The sequence below is a fragment of the Thalassophryne amazonica genome, chromosome 6 (assembly GCF_902500255.1).
Source record: "Thalassophryne amazonica chromosome 6, fThaAma1.1, whole genome shotgun sequence".
Lineage (NCBI taxonomy): Eukaryota > Metazoa > Chordata > Actinopteri > Batrachoidiformes > Batrachoididae > Thalassophryne > Thalassophryne amazonica.
Genome location: NC_047108.1, coordinates 124127540 through 124141317, shown reverse-complemented (window position 1 = coordinate 124141317; position 13778 = coordinate 124127540). Strand labels below are relative to the sequence as shown.

Genomic DNA, 13778 nt, shown 5'->3' with positions numbered 1-13778 from the left:
AGTTAAAGTTAAAGAAATACTCGGCTCAATAGAGCTCTGACTCTTTGTCAGCCTGGCTACAGTGCTGAAAAGAAACCTGGGGTTGTTCTTATTTTCTTCAATTAGTGATGAGTAGTAAGATGTCCTAGCTTTACGGAGGGCTTTTTTATAGAGCAACAGATTCTTTTTCCAGGCTAAGTGAAGATCTTCTAAATTAGTGAGACGCCATTTCCTCTCCAACTTACGGGTTTACTGCTTTAAGCTGCGAGGTGTTAGTTTTGGGGATGGAAATTTACAGGGTGATTCCATAATTTTTTCCTCAGAATTGAGTGATTCCATATTTTTTTCCTCTGCTTGGTCTAAAAAAGTAACCATTACTGACTGTCACAATCTTTTTTTCTTGATTTCTTATAGTGTTTCTTAAAGCCAGAAAGTTGCCATTTGAAATGACTTTAGTTTTGTGTCATGTCTGTGATCTGCTTTTTTTCTACAAAATTAAACAACAGAATGAACATCCTCCGAGGCCGGTGATTCCATAATTTTTGCCAGGGGTTGTAAAATAGCTGTTCCTCTACTCTTACTCTTGAAATCTGAACGAAAACACTGTGTAAAACCACCCCTGAGAAGTCTTGAGTGGTCTTTATTGGCCAATTTGGTTTCTTGTAGATAAACTATCTAGCTATGTAATTTATTAAAATGGGAAAATATTTTATTGCGCTTAATGGGACTGTTTAAACCACGAACATTCCAGCTCACCAGTGTAGTGGGGCTACCTGCCATTCATAAAATATAAGAAGGATGGTAGTAAAGTGGATGAAAGAGTAACAGCCCATAAAAGTGAATAAAAAACACACACACACACACACACACAGAGCACCTAACCGTTCACCAACATCAGAACACAGGGGGGGAAACATCTCGAAAAACAAGAAAAAATAAGAAAAAGAAAACCTGGTCCCAAAAGGGGACTTATGTGCTTCCTGGTCTCCACTGCTTACCATGGTGGCCCCCACAGGAAACAATATTTAACATATTGATTATAACGCAACCCACCTTGTAGTAAATAATGCAAAGATAATATATGTCTATATATACACGTGCCTGCACACCTGCACGCACACTTATATACATACACACTCACTTAAAATAACAAAAACATCAAAGCGTTCCTTCTGCCCACTCTTAAACTTAAATCAGTCCAGTAAAACGAACATAAAAGAAATAGTAAAAGTCCTCCTTAATGCTTTACCTGGTTCCAGTAGAAGTCTTCACCTGACAGTTCAGCTGATCCAAACACAGCTCCAAACGTGACTGGCATGGGAAGTACGAGCATAATGTCCTCCGGATTTATCCCTTCATTATTTCTCTCAGGACAAAATCCTTAGCACGCTTGGGATCTTTGAACGTGTGGACGCCGTGGAAACTCTCAGCGTCGCCAGATATCTCAGCCCATAGCGAACTCCAGCGCAGCCCCGGAGCATGTTTCTCACCTCTGTGAACTCTGCGCATTGTTTACTCACAGCCTGCGTGTAATCAGGCAGGATGCGGATGCAGTCTCCCTCAGTAGTTGTTATCCCCCGCGCCTCAACTGCCTTCTTCAAAAGTGCCTCTTTTTCAGTAAAGTAATGACACTTTACAACAAAAGCGCGTGGTGGCTGGTCGTCTTGTGGTTTGGTGCGGAGGGTACGGTACGCTCTGTCCAAACACGGAGGCTTCTCCAAACTAAGAGCAGCTTTCAGCATGTCCGCCACGTACCTGGAGGGGAGTTGCCCATCCTCTCTGCCCTCTCTTATCCCAGTAATCCGGACATTGCAGCGGCGTGAACGTGCCTCTAGGTCCTCACATTTAGATTTGACTGCGGCAAGCTCCTTCTTCACTTGAGCCATGTCTTTCTCCAAAGTAGCAATAGAGTCCGACTGAGCCCCGACATTTAGTTCCAGCTGTGTTGTGTGGCTCTCTGCCTCATCTAGCCTCTGATTAATTTGTCCGATGGCGTTACGCACCTCCGTCTGAGTCTCATTGGCTTTTTCTTCGATCTTATCCAGCAGTTGTTGCTTCAGCGCTTGGACTGCTTCCAAAACTTGTTTGTTAGTCTCAGAAGTCGCCAGTGGCTCTGCACAAGTTGCACTAGCATCAGCCGGGCTAGCGCTAGCTGCAGCTCTCGTGTCTTGTTCGTTCCTGGTGGTGTTAGGCGATTTTTTAGGCGACATCGCAGAGGTGGGCAGATAAAAGACTAGTATAAGTCACTCCACTAACGTTTCTGTGTAGGCTCTCAGTTGTCAAGGTGGTTTCCATAGTAGAGAAGCTTGAATCTTCGACTGGACTGGGTTGCTTGACATGAGGACATTTTGCTTCAAATCACAGAAGCTTCCTCAGCTAAAATTCTTGCTCTGGTAGTCTGACTTCTGTCTTGACTCTTGTAGAGAAGAATAAACCAGAAGCCAACAAAAGCTGGAGTTTTTAACCTAACCATACCCCTCCTACCGAGAGGCCGACTGCTATAGGCTAGTGACTAAACAATAGCTCTAATTAGCACCTATTGTGCTCTAGTTAGCACTCTCCTAATGATGGGATGGAAGCCTCCCCTGATGGCTCCCTTGACGACTCTCCTGATGATGTGAATGACTCATTACCATGAACAAAAGACTGAAACTGCTTTGACCTGAGTACCCCATTGTAAACAGGGGACAAAGCGTGTCTGAGACCCGTCCCCCGGTTAAGGCTGGGTTTCAACTGTTTTACAAAGAATGCTTCCTTGACACCTCTCTCAAACCATTTCTTCTCTCTGGCTAAGATTTTAACTTCCTTGTCCTCAAACGTGTGGTTAGTGTCTTTCAGGTGGAGATGAACTGCAGACTGAGGTCCACTGGCGACCTCTCTGCGGTGCTGGTATAGCCTCTTGTTTAAAGGTTGCTTAGTCTCACCTATGTAGTGTTCATTACAGTTTTCCTGACTTCTGATATAATACACTACATTGCTCTGTTTGTAACTAGGGATCCTTAGGGTGAACTAATTTCTGTCTCAAGGTGTTAACCGGTTTAAAGTAAACTGGGATTTTACAGAGAATCTTCATTAGGAGAGTGCTAACTAGAGCACAATAGGTGCTAATTAGAGCTATTGTTTAGTCACTAGCCTATAGCAGTCGGCCTCTCGGTAGGAGGGGTCTGGTTAGGTTAAAAACTCCAGCTTTTGTTGGCTTCTGGTTTATTCTTCTCTACAAGAATCAAGACAGAAGTCAGACTACCAGAGCAAGAATTTTAGCTGAGGAAGCTTCTGTGATTTGAAGCAAAACGTCCTCACGTCAAGCAACCCAGTCCAGTCGAAGATTCAAGCTTCTCTACTATCACTCGACTAAAGCATAGTTATGTTGCGTTATTTCAACGTTACACGGCGCCGCCCATCCCGGAAGTCATTCGTGTAGCACCCTTTAAAACATGATTTCATCCTTTCATTTTAGATTTCATAGAACTACTGTATGTTCCAGACTCTATGTCACACCAGAGTATTAGTGAAATTTGTCAAAAAAATGCATCATGAACAGAAAAAAAATCTTTCAAGTATCTGTCTATAAGGCACATTCATTTTTTAAATTTGATGTTACGGCTTCATTCAAAAAAGCATAAAATTAATTTACTCAGCCCATTATTTATTTATAACGCAAATAACACATTAGCAAGCAGAAGGTAATGGGCTAGTTTATGTTATTGTATGAGGCACAAAGAACTCAAGATCAAACTGCTTCTTGTTGCCACTGAACAGAAAAGAAATCTCAAACAGAGTTAAACATGGGCATTTTTTAAACTTTTAAAGGACTACACCTTTTGAAAACATAGTTAGCCTACAAAGTGCAAACAACGAGCATCAAGTAGTATGAAGCTTATTCCCTCTCTCTGAGTGTGGTCTTTCAGTTTGAGAACATGATTTTGAATTTCACGTATTCTCTTAAAACCCACCACTTCCTTCTCATTCAGAACTACTGCTTCTTAGTCTTCTTGTTCTTTTGTTTTACAGTGGTTGGCATCCAGCATAATAGTGCATTACCACCACTTTCTGCTGCAGAGAGTGGATCAGACAGTACCTCTTTCAGATCAGTGTACAGGAACAGGGATCATGGATGTAGATGGTGCTATCTTGTGACCATAGATGATAATGCAGCTTTTTTCATAAGTTGTGTCAAAATATAAGTCTCAGGTCCAGTCACATAAGTAAAAGTAACATGAATTATAGTCTGAAAAATACTGTAACCTATAAATTGTAAAACTGTAGCACAAAATGTATAGATGTGTGGAGTTTTACTAATTAAAAAAAGAGTTATTATTGCCAATCAAATGAACTATATAGATAAAGACTGAAAAGGTGGATGTTAAGAGAAGACGTAGGAGAGTTGCAAAACAAAAAATGTGTATGTGTGAGTTTCTTATGGGCTGAGTCAGAATTTCATATCCTTCCCTCAAGGCTGGAAAAATAGTGGTTATCTATATGGCTCAGGTGCAGCCTGATAGCAATGTGAGTGACATTTGTTATTATTCTGAGATTTTATGTTATATATATATATATTTTCCTTTCTGCTGTGTTTGAGTGGCGGGCGACCTTGTAAGGTGGGATGTGAGCAGCGCACTTGGTTAATAGACCCCACAGATGGATATCACTCGCTTCAGAAAGAGGTCCATTCAAAAGGCTTTACCCAAACAGATGAGAGCAGAGGCGCCAGAATCATTTGAGAAAAGGAAAAAAAAAACAAATTCCCTTTTTTTCTCCCGCAGGTGTTGGAAATGATATACAGAGTTGAGTAAGAAATATAGGTCACACTATCAGTATGAAAGTGGTCGGAGGGAAGAGGGGAGGGGAGGTAATAAACGCAGGCAATGAAGGAGACTGAGGTAAATAAGATGAGGAGGTGCGGTGAAAGACGGGGACAGAGTTAATGTGGTACCGAGCCTTCAGCAGGGGAGTTGTTATCACCCAGCCATGTTCACAAGCCTTCAAAACACAACCCAGCCTACTCCTTTCTGCTTAATTCAAAGCCAGTTCTCCTCACAGACCCCCTCAGACACTATTTTTTTTTTCCTGTGAGGATATCAACAAAAACACCATGAAGCATCAATCTGTTGTGTTTTCAAAATCACTTTTCATATCAACTTGTCCCCATTCCTCACTCACAGGTCTACAAAAACCACATCCATATCAGGACCCCTTCACACATAGTGCGAATTTGGTGGAATTGCGCATCAAGTGGGCATGAAGCAGGAATCGTATGAAAAAGTGTAATTTCGTAGCTGCCTCCAGCACCTCGTACACCTGTTGCTACAATTATTTGCACACACCAGTGGCTGAAAGACAGAGTGTGCGCTGTGAGAGTCCATCAAACCCTCTCGTGGCAGGTGTTGGCCAAATTCTACGCACGCACATCTAACACCGCTTGCATGGCACTTCACGAAAACAGTCAGCAGATGATCACTGTCGGGCTGGTAGTGAAATTTGTCTAAGTGCCTCGCGAGTGTGGCTTTGCAAACAGACACAGTGACACGTTGGTGTGCACACGGAACTGGCAGGGGGCGTGGCAACAGACAGAAGCGGCTGGGGAGAGCTGTAGATCTGGATGTCACGGCTGGACAACACGTAATGTGTTTGGATGGACATTGACTAACAACTGCCCACTGTGTGTCTGCTTGCTGTCATCTACTTTTAAGATTAGGCTTAAAACTTTCCTTTTTGCTAAAGCTTATAATTAGGGCTGGATCAGGTGACCCTGAACCATCCCTTAGTTATGCTGCTATAGACTTAGACTGCTGGGGGGGTTCCCACGATGCACTGAGTGTTTCTTTCTCTTTTTACTCTGTATGCACCACTCTGCATTTAGTCATTAGTGATTGATCTCTGCTCCCCTCCACAGCATGTCTTTTTCCTGGTTCTCTCCCTCAGCCCCAACCAGTCCCAGCAGAAGACTGCCCCTCCCTGAGCCTGGTTCTGCTGGAGGTTTCTTCCTGTTAAAAGGGAGTTTTTCCTTCCCACTGTTGCCAAGTGCTTGCTCACAGGGGGTCGTTTTGACCGTTGGGGTTTTTGCGTAATTATTGTATGGCCTTGCCTTACAATATAAGGCGCCTTGGGGCAACTGTTTGTTGTGATTTGGCGCTATATCAATAAAATTCATTTGATTTGATTTGATCACATGGACAGAAATAATATCATATATCGCTGTGGTGACGGGCTGCAGCGAGTGAGCATGTGCACTGCTTGCACATTGACAGGATGCTGGACCGTCAGATAATAACATGCAGCGGGCGATTTGACTGTCATGTCACCCATGTGGGCTCTGTTCCACATGACGCAGTGTCAGTCCTGTGGCACGCCGCAAGACACCCATGTTGAGCAGGACACACGCGCGGGCCGGCTGGACACACTGGACCAGCAGATGCGGACATGAGAAGAGCGAACTGCTTCATCATTCATTTCATGACTGTACGTCTGTGACCATGGGTCATCTACAGAGGAACAGACAGATCATATTTATATTGCCCGCTTTATCAAGTGGGCATTCAATAAAATGCAGTCTTTTATACAGTGTGTGGTTTTATTTTTTTAAATACATCCATGTCCTTCCTGATACCAGGCAGTTTGCTGCACCTTTCACAGGACAGCAATGGTAGCTCAGTGGTAAAGTTTCTGACGGGCAATCAGAGCTTTTGGAAAGCAAAGGTTTGAATCATTGCACAGCTGCTCGCACTGTGTTCCCACATGCTCGAACTGTCGCAGGGGCATCATGCACGCCTGCCTGTCGGCACAATGTTTCGTGGTTTGCTCATATGAGCTGTTCCGACGTGAGTTGCCCTGAGTTGTACGTATTCGCAGTATGTGTGAAGGGGCCCTAAGCTTTCACAGTATTTTTTGCTTTTGGCTGCTCCTCGGTTGCCCAAGCAGACCCATTAGAGATATTCAGTGTGATTTGGCACAGGTTTTACATCAGATGGTCGTCCTGTCACAACTCCAGTTCTACGTGGAGAAACATGCAGTTCCTGGTGTTCCTAAGAGGACTTCCATAGCCACGTACCAATCAGAACCTTCTCTTCTTGACTTCCGAGATCTGATCAGAGCATTAAAATCTTTGGGACCAGAAATTCGGTGTAAGGAATTCCAGCAGCTCAGACCAAAAGAACAAGTGTCATTGTTAGTCTCCCCTTGAAGCAGATATTATTTTTACATCCAGAACCCTCCTCCTCTAATATCAATCCTGCTTGCACTCATGTGGGCATGTTGGCCGAAAAATGGGGCGTGGTCAGGCGCATATCATTTGTCACCAGAAATTGTGTGCATCTTAGGTGAGTAAAAATGTGTTCTAAAATCCAAGTCTGCAGAAAGAGTGTGCAGGATCTTGCCCTCTCTCTTTCTTCTTTCTCCCTTTCTCCTCTTATTAGTTTGCATTTTTTCAAAAAGTTCCACTCCCATGTGGATGATCATTACTCACCAGCTGTCTCAGTCCCAGGTCTTTCAATTGATGGAGCAGCTCTTGAGCTTGTCCTACAGGAAGTCCTTGTAGCTTTTCTTCTGCTGTCCTATGGATTGTTTCCTTTCACTCAGCTGGGAGAAGAAGATCTGTGTAGAAATGGCGTGATCCACCCACTGATCTTGGTTCTTGATGATGTTGGTACAGTAGTCTTCCTACCTGATACAGATGATACTCCTCAGGCAGCATTGGTGGAATTGCTCGAGGGTCTCCAGGTAGGTTTGACATAACAACAGCTCTCTGGAGACAGTGGTAGAGAAGAGAACACTGGACAAACTGCTGGACATTATGGATGATGCCAGTCACCGTCTGCACACCGTCATCAGCAACCAGGGGAGCGTCTTCAGCCACAGGCTGCTCCTTCCCAAGTGCAGGACCAACAGACTGAGAAACTCCTCACTCACGGGGAGGAGGAGTAACAGTAGTAGCTAGTAAACCAGTAGCGAGCAGTATTTGTGGTATTTATAATTGTGTATTTATATTTATAAATTGTTTTTTACGTTCACATTTGATGCTCTGTGTGCTTCTTACCCTGTGTGCTGCTATACACTGCTGCTGGAACCTGAATTTCCCTGAGGAAGTCATCCCAAGGGATCAGTAAACGTCTATCTAATCTAATCTAATTTGCAGAAGAGGATTTTCATGACTCATTTCAAAAGTTGCTGTTGTTTGCAAACTTCAAAGGCAGTTGCTGCACGCCAGTCTGCGTTGGATCTCATCATCAATGTCAGCATTTGATGACACATGGCTGCCACACCATGGTACAAAAAGGCCACATTCTCCAGGACCTGTTTGTACAGTCTGACAGCAGGCTCGGCTATGCTGGGTGGAAGCTGATACACGATCTTTGTCTTCTTGAGGTTAATGTGGAGACGAAGCTTGGCGTAGACTTCGTCAAAGCTTTGACAGATTTTCTGAAGACCTTCTTCTGTAATACACAGCACGCTGCTGTTGTTAGTATACTGGGAGTCCAGGAACAAAGTGGCTCAGGTTGAAGAGACAGCATATTTTGGCCACTGTCCACAGCCATCACCACCAATTTGGACTTAATCTGCTAATGTGCCAGAAAGCCTTTCACTTGTCATTTTCCTGTGCTTCCGTTTAAAGGGGAAGACTGGTTGATATCATATTGCAGACTGTAATACATACACGCCTAATGAATGCCATAAATCCAACCCTTTTGCATCCAGCTGCAGGCTTTGCACCAGTATTTCTTGCCACTTAAATAATAAAGTGCACTTGGACACACCCCAGATGGACACCCCCCACCCCACCCCACCCTCCTTTTAGAGCTTTCGGGCATAATAGGGTTTATCACAAGCTCCATCCAGACATGCACATTGTGGGATTACTGTGCTCACAGTTTGACTCTACAGCAGGGGTATTCAACTCGTTCCAGAAAGGGCTGAGAGGGTGCTGGTTTTCTTTGCAGCCACCAGCAGATGGAATCAGTTAATCCATAGGGCAGACAACCGAGCCATCCTCACCTCTCAAATGTAACCCTCAATCTGCTGCAGAAAGGTGAAACATGGACATGTCCATGGCTTTCTCCTGCCTGATTCACAAGATATCCAAAATTTGACCCAGTCCCAGAGGTTGTGATGGTCACAAGGTCATATTCTGGTTCATCCATGTTATTTCTATCCCTTATGTTTCTTTTTTTTTTTTTTTTCCAGTCACTCTTAATCGTTATTCCAATGTCATGTCATTTTTGAATATAAAATCATGAAACCAGACTTGGTGACATCTAAATCAGAGACAGCGAACATTCTCAACGTTGTTGCTCATGGCGACACGCCTGTCTCTCTTTCTCTGTCTCTCTTTTGAGTTGGCGTGTCTCGCTTTTTGCATTATTTGTTTGCCATGCATGTTGTCTGGAGGCTCAGGCGGCATGGAGCCAGGTGCGAGGGCCTGGAGGCGATAAAGAAGCGAGGCTGCTATCGGGACACGGCACTTGATAAAGGACAACGCTCACCGCTGCCGCGTGCTGATTTATAGCTGCTGTGACTGCAGAAGCACCATAACGACTCAGCCCCATTTTACCCAGACTTTTTAAAAATGTGTATTAGATAACATTTGTTGTTATTTTTTAACTCGACGTTTGCAGATTCATAGGTGTTCTGAAGCTACATTGTTTACAGTACAGTGTTTCCTGGTGTTGGTGACTCAGAGTAATGCAGGTTATCCACTGGTCCCTGAACTACTCACACCAGATCAGCTCAGTCAGGTGTGTTCAGCCAATCAGCAGCTTTCTGAACAATGGGACACACCTGATTAGCTCATTATGTGAAGTTACAGCAAGGACAAATAGAAAATGAAAATTACTTTTGGTCCCGAGGACCAGGATTGGGAAACATCTTGTACCTCTAAATAATAATAATAATAATACATTTTATTTGTATAGCGCTTTTCTAGAAACTCAAAGACGCTAAACCCCTTCTGTGTGGAGTAAGGGGAGGAGCCAGTGTCTGATTACTGATAAATTCCAATCAGTATGATCAGTTACCAATATACAGTGGTGGATACATTTCAGCTAACAGGTAATTACAAAAGCTATCGTTTCAGGTTCCAATTAGCTTTTCAAGTAAAATGTTCTTAAAGTTTAACTTGATAAAAACTGATATGTTTCCTCCTGCTTATACACTTAATCACCCGATGTGTAGTTCAGTGCCTTATGTTGTTGCACCCTAACATCACGTGTGTGTGTGTGTGTGTGTGTGTGTGTGTGTGTGTGTGTGTGTGTGTGTGTGTGTGTGTGTGTGTGTGTGTGTGTGAATGGGTGAATGTGAGGCATTATTGTAAAGCACTTTGAGCTTCAGATTCAAATGGAAAAGCACTATATAAAATGCAGTCCAATTACCATTAAATCCAATAAGTACACAAAGGCAACAAGCTTCACCTCGAAGACATGGAGGAGCAGGACGTCAGGTGTGTTAATTATATTGTTAAAAAATGATTTTTCATGTGTTTTTTATTAATATTTCTTATTGTTTTGACTGCTTTCAGCTGTATGTTGAATGTAAACTTCTGTTTAATTTCATTTGTTCATTTCATTATCGACATCTGATCTTGGCATGCTAAACGTTTTTGGGACTCTTCATTATACTTTAGCATATTAAAAATTTCAGCTTTTTAGTTCTGTTTTTTTAGGGCTTTAGAGCAAAAAAAAAAAAAAAAAAAAGCCAAAGCTAAGTTCATATATTCAAAAGTGAGCAGATATCAGTTAACTTCAGCTTAATGTTTTAGCAGTTTATCTGTTTAGCATTATCAGTTCACTTTTCAGTTAGCAGATTAGCGTTTATCAAAGCTAGCGTTTAGGTTAGCTGTGCCCATTTCAATTTCAGTTCAGTTTATTAATTTATATAGCGCCAACTCACGACAAAGTCGCCCCAAGGCACTTCACACAATTCATAACAATGCAAAGTAATTAAAAATCAAAATTAAAATCAAGAAAAGCACAATAAAAAGACAAAACACAATAGAATAAAAAGAAATTATAAAGCAAAAAAAAAAAAAATTAGATTAATAATAAGAGTCTAAAAAAAGTGGGTCTTCGGTCTTGATTTAAAAGTCTCCACCGTGTCAGACTGCTGAATAACTGCAGGTAGATCGTTCCAAAGAGTTGGACCACGGTAGGAGAAGGCTCTATACCCCACAGAATTCTTGTTCACCCCATAGCTGCCAATATAACACCTTAGATTGAGCACTGGCCCTGCATTCTCCTCTTATTTAATTTTTTACTTATTTGTTGTTATATTAGTAAAAGCTACTAGTGTAGGAATGATAAGTGTGGCATGTTGCCACATCCATCTGGCAGTCAGGCCGTGAATCCAAACAGGGAGTGGATTTCAGCCCAAGATGAAGAGATGAAGGAAACGAAAGGCTCTGAAAGAGTAATAAACAGATTAATAATGTGTAAGGTTCCAGCGGCCAACCTCATGTCTCTCAATTAGTGCTAAATCAGCAGCAGTTATTAGCCTGCCCCTAATTGAATGTGATCGAGGGCTCCGCTAATGCAATCCTGCAGGTGTAATTGGTGTCAAAGGGAGCGGTGCAGCTTCGTCTAGCCTTGTCTGTCACCGAGGCCTCACATTTGCTGGCTCATCCATTTCCACCCTGTGCCCCTGAACACGTCTGATCCTGTATTTCCATTCCTAGAAGTGAAATGAAGCTCAAGAGATGGTCCAGTGATACTAACAAGGACATGCAGTAAGGATTTCTAAGCACCCTTTTATAGGGAACTCGTCACCCCCCTGCCTGAGTCTGTTTTTCAGAACGGCATATATAAAAGCGGTGCAAAGAAATGATCAGTCAGAAAATGAAATTCCAGTACTTGCCACAAAGAAGCATCCCCGTTGGACGATGCTGGCCCCATGCCTCCCAATGGGGATAGTAGCAGCCAGGTGCTCTGCAGTAGTTGTTTTCACGAGCTCAGTAAATTGGCATTCAGTCCAAAGGCTTCAGTTTTTCCCTCGTATAACCAGAGTCTTTTCTTTCATGTTCTCACAGTCCTTTAAGTGCCAACAGGAACTTCAATTCCCTCGCCCGTAGTGTTCTAATTGATGGAGTAGTTGGCTTTCCTTCTGGCAGCCTCTTCCATTTTTTGCAGAGCAGTTCTGAAGCTCTGCCCAATTACTGTTTTTGAACTCCAGAAAATATCTATGTAGCTCCATATGTCTTCTCCAAGGGAGCCTGCTGTGCTGTACAGTAACTTTCAGTGCTAAAGAATTTAAAAAACATTTTGAATTTACAGTACCTGGTGGAGTCCAGCACAGTGGAGTCTGTGGAAAAGCACTGTAAGATCCTGCTTAAAGAGCTCAGACCCATGATGTGCAATATCGTTCACTCCCACGTGAATAATCAGACTCAGTGCCTTCAGATTATACACACAATCTTCTGTAGATGCCTTATCAAGTCAATCACTATAGTTCCACTAAAGTGACACTTGCATGAGTTTGATCATTGCGTGCCAGTGTGGGAATCAAACCTGATCAAACCCGAGCATGTGAACCTGAAATTAGATTATGATGAGATGTTACATCTATAGTAAACATAACTTTACAGATACATTATCTAACTCATAAGAAGGAATGAAAATGCAACTGTTTTACCAAGCCATTACAATATGAGGTCTGTGAGAAAAGTATCCGACCTTTTTATTTTATGCAAAAAATATATGGATTTGATTCATATGTTTTTACATCAGCCAAGCTTGAACCTTTGTGCGCATGCGTGAGTTTTTTCACGCCTGTCGGTTGCGTCATTTGCCTGTGGGCAGGCTTTGAGTGAGCACTGGTTCACCCCTCTCGTCATTTTTTTTCATTGCGAGGAAATGGCGGAATGATTTGGGCTTTTTTTTCCATCAGAATTTTTTCAGAAACTGTTAGAGACAGGCAGCTGGAAACCATTCGGAAAATTCACATGGCTTTCGGTGAAAATTTTATGGGCTTCACAGAGATTAAGGACTGTTACTATCGCTTTAAGGCCCACAATGGCGCACGGCGCGCCGCGCTCCGAGCCGCGATCGACAGGCAGAAACCACCAGATCATTTCTAAACGGATCGCTGTGTCGATCCGGGACCGTTGTGTGCAATTTCTCTGGTTATCACAAGAGCTGGACATCAGCCATTTTCCGGCAGATTTCACTTTTAACAAGAGATTTTGTCATGGAAAGCCGCGCGGAGGCTTCACGCATCATGATGGAGCTGCTGATGGAGAGAGATAAAGAACACCTCCGTTTTGGAGTGTCAGAGGACAGTGGAACAAAGCCCAAATCATTCCGCCATTTCCTTGCAATGAAAAAACGACGAGAGGGGTGGACCAGTGCTCACTCAAAGCCTGCCCACAGGGGAATGACGCAACCGACAGGCGTGAAAAAACTCACGCATGCGCACGAAGGTTCAAGCTTGGCTGACGTAAAAACATATGAATCAAATCCATATATTTTTTGCATAAAATAAAAAGGTCGGATACTTTTCTCACAGACCTCGTATGTATAATATTATAAATAATTACCTTTGAGACCATATTTAAAAGACGTTCTCCACCACACGACGAGCACGAGACAACCTGCAGCTGTAGATAATTTCTCTATGATTCTTGGAGTGATGAGAGCCAAGTTCTGAGAGAAAATGAATCATCAGTTACGACATGATTATTTTATTTAATGTGGCATCAAGCGAGACAAAGCGGGATGCATTGGCACGATGAATTGCGCAGCAGCGCGGGGATCAAGTTCATGCAAGTGTTAAGGTGCCTTAAGACTCTAGACATGAAGTTGCTTTGAGCGAATGCATTA

At 42.9% G+C, this 13778-nt stretch overlaps 1 protein-coding gene across 1 annotated transcript in view; it reads left to right on the top strand.

Moving 5' to 3' along the window:
• Nucleotides 1-13778, top strand: part of agrn (agrin) — a 945905-nt gene that overhangs the window by 658788 nt on the left and 273339 nt on the right. The gene's annotated exons all lie outside the window — the stretch shown is intronic.